This window comes from Mus caroli, chromosome 14 (genome assembly GCF_900094665.2).
Source record: "Mus caroli chromosome 14, CAROLI_EIJ_v1.1, whole genome shotgun sequence".
Taxonomy (NCBI): Eukaryota; Metazoa; Chordata; class Mammalia; order Rodentia; family Muridae; genus Mus; species Mus caroli.
In genome coordinates this window covers 94,151,565-94,163,450 of record NC_034583.1, presented here as the reverse complement: position 1 = coordinate 94,163,450, position 11,886 = coordinate 94,151,565, and positions in this window count along the sequence as shown.

Genomic DNA, 11,886 nt, shown 5'->3' with positions numbered 1-11,886 from the left:
TCCTTCCTTCCTTCCTTCCTTCCTCCCTTCCTCCCTTCCTCCCTTCCTCCCTTCCTCCCTTCCTCCCTTCCTCCCTTCTGCTTGCCTTTCCTCTGGAGTGCTGGGATTACAACTGTGTATGCCAAGCTCTGAACACAGCTTTAACTCACACACTCTTCCTTCCCCTCCTTATCCATGGGTTTTTATCAGATTCATGAACAGCACCAAGTGTAGCCATGTGTGGTAAATCACGTTTATAGTCCCAGTACTCTAAAAGCTGAAGCAGGGCCATGAGAAGGTTGAGTGAGCTTCAGAGCTTGTTCCAAGTCAGCACAAGTGATATAGTGAGACCCATCTCAGAGAAATAAAAACAAAAAAAGATCAATTAAAAAATAAATATACAGCAGGGTCTTATATGATGACTTCCAAACAACTGACTATCGCCATGCCCCTTGGGTATATCTACCTTTGCTTGGTCACTTCACAGCCCTGAACCTTGAACTCCTATTCTCCCCAGGGATTCTTTTTTTTAATGTGGTCTAGGCTTAGATTCCATGTTGCTGCTTCTGAGAACTGATGCACCATATTTGACCTGAGCAGAGGCTAGAGGTTATCATTATCCCGACTTCTACCATTGAATTTACTACACTGAGCTCTAATTATCTTCTTTCCCTCTGATATCATTCACCCTCCTATTTCTACTCTGTCTAACAACAAGCAGATCTCAAAATTCATTTATTGAGCATATGAAAGAATGAGAGCTGTTGATGTGAAGGCTTAAAGCACTGACCCATCCCGTGCTCACCATGTGCACTGGCTATGTAGACTCAAAAGGCTAACTCTTCTCATTTCTCTCATTATTCACTTACTAGTTGATCCATACAAACCTATCACAAGGCACTCATAGTGTGTGCTCTGCATGTTGTTACACTGAATTGATGACTCATTGTCCTGTGCCAGGACATTCACAATAATGCTCGAATTCACTTCTAAAATATATAAAAGCATGGTCTCCCCAGTCAGTAAACAGATCAAACTAAATAATTGGAAATATATTTTAAATCTTTGTTAGGTTGTATATTTCAATGTATATTGCATCATCTCTTATTTTAAAACTACTTACAACAACCCAGTATGCAATTTAGTTCTTGAATTAATTAGCTATCCATTCAAATACATTTACATTTACTATGCAAAACATGTTAGCAAGAGGAATGGTTTTAGAAAAAATAAGGTAGGGGAGTTAATGGACTGTTTTTAAGAATAAGTAACATTTGAACTCATTAAATGAAAGATCTAACAAATTCTTATCACCCACAAGTTGTATCGTTTAAATATTATTCCAGTTTGTCACTACCATTCATGGACAATCAATTCATTTATACATTATCAGAACCATTTCTCAGCCATTATAGAAACAAACAGAACTCAGTTAGGATGCTTGTTTGTGGACTCAGCCTTGTCCAGCTCCTAGGATGCAGGCTGGTGTGTGTACCACACAGCATTGCCCAGCTGCTAGGATGCTGGTGTGTGTACCACACAGCCTTGCCTAGCTGTTAGGATGCTGGTGTATGGACCACACAGCCTTGCCCAGCTGTTCCACCTCATCACTGAGGAGCAGAAATGCTGCATTTGTCATTTTCTACTCCAGTATTTTTGCAAAGTTCACGTTTTGCTTCAGGTGGCTATTTTATTTACTTTCTGCTGCAGGGACTATGCAAAACAACCTATGTCCAATATGTTTCTGTGGAGAAGGATTGCCAAATGGTAAGATAACATACTTCAGACAAAAAGCAGATGAAAAGGCTCCAAACAAGATCAGAATGCCAATTAATTTATTATGAAATTATTTGTAACCAATTATCTTTATGTAGATAGCATACTATCTTATAAAATTCAGTGTTTGAGACACAACATGACATATATCCATATTCTAATAATAAATAGAGTGGATTATCCTAAGAAAATGGCGTCATTTATAGTAACAGGGTATGGATTTGCCTTTAGCTTCCAAATAACCTTTGTGGTTGTGATAACACAGATAACGAACTCTAAAGATCTAGAGAGAGTCTACCGTCTATGGACTACCTCTGCTTCTCTTTTTCCATGACAATGAATAATGATTCAATACTCAATGTGTCAATAATCTTGCAGATTTACTTTTCACCTCTCCTTAATCTATTATTAACTAATATAAGCCAATGGGTCAATAAATAATGCCACTCACTTTGTTTGAAGAAATCCTTTGGAATATTATTTGTGGGGAGATGTTTGAAGTAATGATAAATGTTGGAGGTCTTCGAAATTCAAACCGGTGGTGAAGGACACCAAATTAAATATTAAAATCAGTTACTCAAAATTCACACCAGCAGTGAAGAAGAGCAACAAATTTAAAGTGAAACTGAGGCCAATTCCTGGAAGGACACAATGATCAAAATTGAGGTATTGTCAGGATACCATTTCTCTTTTAAAAATATATGGTGTCTTTAACAATTTTAATCTCAGTTTGCATCATCATTTGGTTTAATTTATCATATTCCACAGGGAAGCCACCAAGAGGGGATTGTACCCCACACCAAGGGAAGAGCGCCATCTGGCGAAGCTTTGTCAGAGTCCTTTCTACACTGTGTCCAGCTTTCGTTGAGTTGGGCTACCCATACTTGTATTGGAAGAGACAACAAGTCTGTGATCCATTCTGTGCAGCCAACATAGTTAAAGGGGCTCTGGAGAGTGAATACTGGTCGCACATAAGTAGGCAATGGGGAAACAAATAGCATGAATGTTTAAGTTTTACAGCATCATAGTGTGGTATATATGCAACACACATTGTAACATATATTTCCCATTTCCAGCCTGTCTGATTTGGCTGTGTCATTTGAACACTTTGGTCATGTGACCTTTATTGTTTCTTTTTTTCCTTCATAAAGTAAAAGCCCCTCCTTGAGAAGTCTCGGGCTTTAGATGTGTGGAACAAGAGGGTCCGCGTTCTAAGGATTTGGAGTACAGTGAGTCTTGAAACAACATATCCTTGAGAAATCAATAGAAGACGTTGCAAAGTGAACTCCTATCACCTCCTCATCTGTTTTCTCCAGTTGGAGTCTTATTCAGAAAAATCTGCTGTTCCACAGCCTGGAGGAGATGCTCTGTCTCTTTCAGAAGAGTTGCAGATGAAGGGAGAGGTTAATTGGATATTAGTAGATACCTCAGAATGACATTTGACATCAATTTGGGCCTCCAAAGGCTATAGAGGGAGGGATACAGATGTCAGTTTCCTTTTGAGAGAGAGCGATGCTTGAGTTAGGAAATACACCATGCCAGTGGTACTCCACATTGCATAAGGTTTTTAAAATGAAATTATCCAGTGACGTTAACTATCACTTGAGCTGGAATTAGAATTTATATTAGTGTCATCCATGCCAGGAAAACTTAAATAGCACAGAGATACTTAAGTTTTAGCTCTAATTTACACTCTGTGAGCTCTTTAAGAATTCTGATGTTGCTAATTTAGTATGAAAATCAAACATTATCAACCATCATGTGGATGCGCAACACAGAAACTGTTTTTACTAGGCTATGCCTTCCTGTGCTATTCAACTGTTCAAGATGTAACTTTAGATAGATTTGTATTTTTTTCTCCTGTCTTAATTTTTTTGTAAGAAAGCCTAAAAATACGAAATTTGGTGACAGCCTTCATAGAATGCTCCTTATGGTTACACAAAATATCTTTGTTTAGGAAACTAATAAAATTGGTCATATAAAGAGGAAATGAGATTTTTAATGCAAAATGAAGCTGACAGTGCTCTTCTATTACCAGGGTCTTATTAGGGAAAAATTCTCTGACATCTGTTTATCCCCTGCAGCCAACCTTGTATTCAGAATACAGTAATTGATTCACTGCATCCACTGGGGATCGAGCTGCCTCACTTTTCCACACCGCACTACACAGGTATCTCTGCAGCTAATTCTGAATGTGAATCTACATCGTTATCTCCTGGTGAACTGTGACCCTAAACACTTTGGAGGCCCAGATGAAAGTGCTTCCTCCACCCTCCAGTGCTAGGGGTGTAGCGGATTCTGCAGCATGGCAATTCACACAGGACACCCAATCAGAAGCAACCCCTTTGAAGCCCTTCTCAGCTGGGAGACGATGAATGATTCATAGCTTCTCCACACAGACTAAAGAGGGAAGAGCAAAGCTAGTGTGTATTATTCAGGACTGCATCCTCAATAACTCTCCATGTTCAGCAAATTGCTACAATGTTTCTTTTTCTTTTTTTTTTTCTTATACCTTACTTCCACACAACATATCTTTTGTGCACAAGTTTTAACAAAGAAAGGTTATCTGTTTAAGCATACTTGTTGATTGGGTTATCCCCCTGCCCCATAATGGACATTAGTGTGGTTACAGATTTAAGGTAAGTATCTGGGAGGGATTACATGTTCCAAGGAAGATGCTAAAGGGCCAACCTCACAGGTAACTTATAGAGTGTTTTGGGTACCAGCATCACAGTTTTTACCTTACCGAGGTCAAAATATTAATCTCATAGTGTGTCCTTGTGAAAAAGCTCGTCTTAAAACATTAGATATAAATTAAATCAAATCTTGTAGCCCTTGGGAAAAAGTCCTCTTTGTCAGTCAGGACCGCTGTGCTGTCTAGGAGGCCTGAAAGATCCTTCCTCACAGAGACAGCACAGAGCAACCATGGTGATAACGATTACTAAGCATCCTCCCAGAAACCGGGGTTCTGCAGGCACAATAACTGGATATTACCCCCCGAAGAAACATCACTTCTGGAAGCTTCATTATTAAGCAAGCAGGATTTTGCCTGTGTCATCATTCACAGAGGTTTTAACTTCCAGAATGAAATATAAGCACCACAAGAAAACCCCAGAAGCCCTACCTAAGAGGGGACAGTCACTCAACCTCCCAGACGTTCTAGGCTCGAAATAACAATTTCCTTTTGCTTGTCATTGGATCCATCCATCTGATGTGGGTGTTTATGTCTGTAATCTCACCATTTCCAAACATTTTTCAGTCATTCGAACTTTTAGAATGTATTAAATCTCTCTCTCTCTCTCTCTCTCTCTCTCTCTCTCTATATATATATATATATATATATATATATATATATATATATATATACAAAATAAAACAGGACAAGAGTTTCCTAGAATTTAACAACAAAATGATATCTGGAAGCACCATGATAATTTGAAAATTAATCAGAAAAGAGCTAAAAATCAAACAACATTTTATATGAATAACAAATATAATTAAAAGATGAAAAGTCATCGTTTTGTGAGACATCTAATCAGGTGTTTTCCCACAGCATTATTTTTCAAAAGTATTCCCTAAAAAATAAATATACACACACAGGGTTCCATCCACTTTTGATCACCTTGAATTGTTTTCCTTTGGCCCAGTTTCCCAAGTGAGCTACCTGATTTGCTAGCTGCTAGAGCTGATTGACAGGTATAGTGACAAAATGCAAATGATATGCAAATGGACGTATCAGACTGGTTCCTTGTAAGTGCCATTGCTACCATGGTACTTTATAACAATGGACCTCCCTCTACCTTAATGACTTAGAAGCAATTTCTACCAACTCTAAAGGCTCAGGCTTCATTGTGCTATTTAAAAAGCATAATGCACCATAAATAATTATGTATCATGGGAACAACTTCAACATACAGATATCTGTATTCAAAATTATATCCTCTATTGTTCTCATTTTTATTACTGTGTCTCTAGCTATATTTTGCGTGCATTGCTCATGATACTGCCTAAAACTGTGGTCATAAATGTGGACCTGTTATTATTCATATAATCTCTGTATATTTGGATATATCAATAGAATCTCTGAATTTTTGGCTATAATACTTCTTGATACATTTGCTCCTTTATATTTTTTATAACTTTTTGTAGTTTGTTGGTTTCAAGGGTATTCACGACGGCTTGCAGTAATTGCTTTATCATAGAAAGTTTAAAGTTCTTGTCAGATAATTTTGATATCAGTGTCATCTTAGCATTGATAAATGTTGTTATTCCCTTTGATTTGAGATTTTCGCAGCTCTTCATATGCTGTATACATTGGGATCGTGTCCTTGGTGACCTGAAGGTTTTATGAAGCTTTGAGTCCTGCGCAATTATGGACAATGTTGATAGTATCATTTTGCTTCATAAGTATTTGAATTCTTCAATGTATTGAAGCAAAGAACAAATACTGTGAAAATGGGCATACTTGACATATAAATCATGAGAGGTTTGGTCTATAAATTGTACCTTACTGTCTGTGGGAAAGCAGTTATAGCTTCAACACCTTTGTAGTGTCACATGGATCTGTCCTGCATGCAGTTGGAGGCCTTGTGATATGAAGGATGACTGTGAGTTTCTTCAGATCTCATGCTTTCATTGGAAAGGATACTTGTGTACTCAGTATTGAGTACATACATCCATGAATAACTTTACACAATACTTTCCCAATTTCTCTCTCTCTGTGTGACCTTCTCAATATCTCTCAGTTCCTGGGTCTTGTAACACCTACATGTAACCACTGTTCGCTGTTGCTTTAACATGTCAATTTATGATAGAATAGGCAGAGAAGAAAACAATGAGATGGGTTCATTCTTTCTTTTCCTTATTCAATAAACTCATTCATTTTCAAGAAAACCTCTTTTTCAGAGTAATGCTCCTATAGGCTTCTGATTCCAGTCCCAGATGCTCATGCAAAGGGTCTTAGTAAATATAGAAAAGAAAGCAAAAGCTGAATAGGAGGGTCTCATGTCCTTTTGGTCTTGAATGTTGTTTTCTTATTTCCATCGGATAACTGAGGACATACATGGAGCTCCTTCCTGCACTTCTGACTCACTTCCACAGAGGTGAAGAAATACAGGAAGAATAAAGGATAGTAGACTCATGCTGGCTTCACAATACCTTAAACCTACCATCTTTCCACAAACCACCTACATAATCTCAAAATGCATAAGATTCCTCATGTGTCCTGGCTAGGTTTTATATCTTGATCAGAAATGACTGGATCAAGTATGTTTAATTCAACTTACCTGGAACTAGAACTCTGTTTGTTCTTTTTTAAGATAATCTTGTTATGTAGCTCAAGTTGAGTTTGAACTTGCCAGTGCCCTGTTTCTTCCTCTCCATTGATGGATTAAAGCAGGCAGCACTGTACTTAGCTTTTATAATTCCTATAAACTAGAGGAAATTTCCAATGAAGAAGTAAATTGCATTTTCTTACCTAAGTATTAGAAATTAGGAAAACTGGTAATTCAAGTTGCACTTTAAAAACTATTCAACTTTTGATGCCACCCGTGAAAGTGACAAGAAGTCAAGGGAAACATCGGAAGATGAATGTGAGAAATTGTACACTCTGCACAAAACTAAAGTGAAGCAACCACTAGCTTCTATAAGTTTAAACCAGCCTGTTGTCTATTGGAACAAACTGAGAGAAGGAGTTCTTGGTCGAGCTCAGCTGCGGATGGAGGAATAAATTAAATATTACTTCATTCCATTACTACACTGTTGTAAATGCAAAGCCAGCAACCAAATCCTTGCTCTGAGTATAGATGTCACCTAAGCACTGCTTCAATTAGGCAATTCCTAAGAGATAGAGACTTCAGAGAGCAATGCTTTGCCAAAGAGAGAGGGAAAGTGCTAACCCAAACCTTTCGACAAATCTGGCTATTCATTGGGCTGGAATATCCAGAACATGTGGTTGCTTGCCCTTAAGGAGGTTATTTTTTCCACTTCTGTGTGTTCCTGAAGACAATGAAGAGTTTTGCAACTCTGGGTATTTGCATGTGTGTATTTTTAGGAGGGGAGACAATATAATTTAGAATAAGATAACAAAGAAAACTGAGGGATGGCATAGGAGGAGGGGCTCTGGACGGGACCTGTGAGCTTTGGTGTGAAAGAACGAGAGGATGAGATTTACTCCGGGTGCTCTGAAGCTTCCTGGGCATTTGCATGTTTATTATACAGATATCTGAAATTATTATTTTCAACAAAATTAGATAAACCACTAAGTGAAAGTGGAGTTAATACTATAAAATGAACAATTTTCCAAACAATAAAATTGTTCATTTTAGATTAAAGTAGTAGAAGCAAGAAATTATTCTTTGGTAGCATTTTATACATTAATGGCTGGAAGTATTTGGATTTAACTTATTAATGACTGTATATTAGGAGTTGATCCATTTTTCTTAATCTTCTTCATTAGTAAACATGAAATAAACAGTTGCTATTAATAAGATTCTATTATAGATGGAGGATAGAAAAACTAGTGTCCAATCTTGCCCAAAAGTACTTATAAGCCAGTTCTGAAGGCAAGACATAACAAATAGAATGCAAATACAATGTAAACAAAACAGACCACTTATAGGTAGGTTGAGGCTACTGCAGAATAACTGATTGTATTACCAAGAATGGAGATGCCATTATAAATGAAGAAAGGAAAATGAAAGTATGTAGATTTAGAATAGACAAAATATATGGAGGTGACAAGAACACTGGCCATCCTGGGCAATTAGGAGATGAATTTACAGATACAGCAAAGTGCTGGGAGTTTGCAGAATAGCCAGCAACTCATTAAGTTGAACCTATGTTTTCCATGTAGACAGAAACTGTGAGAGGCTTTAAGCTGAAATCGTGTATTAAACATTAAGGCTTTTAAAGTTTCAGTTGAGTGCAATGGGACTCCAAAAAAATCAATGTTTGAAGAAAAATTGTATGATAAGTGTAGATCATTAGAGATTTAGGGAAACAGTTGGCCATGTAACCATGTTATACTATAGATGGATAGATACATAGATAGATAACTATATGAAATAAATATATGTACACAGAATATTTCGTTGTGTATGGGTCAATACAAATACTTCTGCATTAATTTCACCAAGCCCATTAAGGAAGTGATGGTAGACTTGACATTTGACTCAAGCAATGAAGTTGAAACCCAGAATAATTATAACAATTTCTGATGAAGGATATAGAGTGTAGAAGAAATGAGAGGAGGTTGGGATTGTGGGTGAGAGGAAGGAAGATCTTTGGAAATTCTTGTAATGAAGAAAATCTGTAAGATTAGCAATGGGTTTGAATGACATATGAAGAGATACATGGTATCCTAGACAGTGCCCAGATCCTTCACTTATGCTCACTGCATAAAATGTTGTAATTACAATGAATGCATGTGTGAATAAGTGAATATATTTTGTAGGTTAATGGGACACTGTGTAGAGGAATTTTAATCAAGCAACATGGCTGCTCTGGCAAAGCACCACACCCAAAGACCTAGGTTTGTTTGATCCAGCTGGAATGATATACTTTCAATTGCTACTGCTAGAATACAGGCACACCCTTAGTATACTTCTTTCATCCCAAACAAGGAAGGTAAAATTAATTCATAGAAGGAAGCAGTCATGTTTGAAAGTCACATCTAATTGAGGAGTAAACAAAGTTACAAATCAGAGAAAGATTTGACAGAATGAATCAGTTAGGATACACCCAACTCTCACAAGAACAGCACAGAAGATGCTACTTAAAAGCAGAGAGAGAGAGAGAGAGAGAGAGAGAGAGAGAGAGAGAGAGAGAGGTGGAGAGGTGGAGAGGTGGTGACGGTGGTGTGGCAGTTTTACAGGGATAGTGGTACAGAGACAGGTTTTAGAGACAACAAGCTAGATACAGGTGAAGACAAATTGAGTCAGAGAATGACTCTGAAGATTAGAACCTACTTACTGCCAAAGTTAGTATGAGGACAAGCAGAGCAAGTCAGACAGAGGCAGAGAGAAGCTGGACTAAATGAGTCATCTTGGAAGATTAGATTGTATGGAAGCTCTGAGCTTCCAGGACTAGACCTAGGAGTAGTTAGAACAAAGAGAGAAGCACTCTGAAGTCAGCCCAAGCTGGGTATCTACATAGTTTGGGTACATCTCTCATCTCATCCTTTCATCAGAGGAAATAAAAGAGAGATTTACAATACTGGAAATATTATAAGAACCATTGATGACTGCAACAGAAAAATAGGGTAGTAATCACCATTGCAAATATCTAATTAAGTGGCACTCAGCACACAATTAGGGTGATGTTGCTCAAGTTGTATCGACACAAAGACGCATATGAAATAACTGATTCTATTTTAAGTACACATTATTTTAATATTTCTAAAGATATTTTCATATAAGTTGAAGAACTATTCTAAGGAGTATATTACAGGTTTTCTAGGTATATTATAATTTTTGGCTTTTATACTGAAGAGGTAAGTTTCCAATGACAAACTTAAAGAGAATGGTATTCTAATTGGTGGAAAAAGAAACAAAAACAATAGAGTATTTTTCTCTTTTGAAATGAGACCTTATTTCTGTTCCTGGTGCAAACTAAAAAGAAGCCCAAAGACTGCATCTGTGTCAGCACGTGATGTCATTTCTTTCACCACAGGAATATGCTAGAGCATATGTTCATAGGCTGAAATATAGCAAGAAATGGAACCCTGAATCCAGGAGCCACAAGGCTCTACTAATAGACCAGAAGTTTTGTTATGATGCAAGCCACATGATAGGAGAAAATATACCAAACACAAAACACATACTCAAATTATAGGCTTATTGCAAATCTCTTAGATTCACATGCCTTAAGTAATTTTCATGGATTTAAAACACATTCCAGTGTCAATGTTTTAACATATGCCAATATTAAAAATATTACTAGTTTTATATTACAAGTGAGTCACAGAATAGACAATATAAACAGTGATATGATAGTGTGATTGACTTTGTAAATTTGCAAAGATATTTTCGTGACATAGACTATTACAAACACTAAAATTTCAGTTCCCCACCTATGGATAGTTTTACTTAAGACTTATTTATATATTGGTTTCTCTATTTTCTTCTGAGATATTTTGTCAAGACCATGCACTCTATCTAAGATTTAGGGAATTAACTACCTTGGGAAGTGTTCCAGGAACCTATATCATAACCAGGAAAATGGTCACTCAAGTTTGAGAATTTGTATATTAAAAAATCCAGAGAGAAATCAACGATTTACCCTCTGTTTGAATTGGTCATGAAATAGTTTATACTCTTTATACTTTCTATTTCATCATGTGACACACTTTTAGAGTTCTATCAGTGTTCAATGTTAAAATTTTAAGATGTTTATAGTACTTGGTAATTTAGTCATGTTTGCGTGACAAAAGATCAGATAACCGAGTCTCTTAATTGACATTTGAAATAAAATAAAACATTACATATGAATACAGTGTATGAGGTCATACTCACGGTATCCACCCAAGTTTCAAAATTGGAAGAAGGTGCCTTGATGGGGCAATGACAAGAAAGGAGAGATGGGCTGGGTCCCACAGGGAAGCTGGTACTTAAGATCCCAAACAGACGGACTCTCAAAATGATGATTTTGATCGATCCAAGCTAATCATCGGGGTCCTGACCTTGGCCCAGCTCTTATATTTCATTTTTTTAAATGAAACTCACCATGCATTCATTTAGCCAGAGGCCTCAGCCCAGCCCATCAGCTGGACTGGGAATGGCAATAAAACCCTCAGCAGAAGACGTACAGGGACCAGATTCTGTATTCAGAAAATTTGTAGCAACTTAAAAATTTTACTTTCGTGTAAACAACTGACTGTTCTCCAGAAATTATGAAGGTTTAAATCAAAGCACTGATAACAAGGATCAGCTCACACTTTATATATCTATCCACATTTAAATCTCAAAAAGAATGTTCAACCTCATTTTCACATGGTAATAACAACAGTGTCCTTTTTATACCCAATGCTAGAAGGTACTTTAAAATTAAGAACCAATACATAGAGACTTTTGAGAATCCTCTGACTAATTCTGCTAACTGCTCATTATAGATTATAATAAAACATTTTGTAAG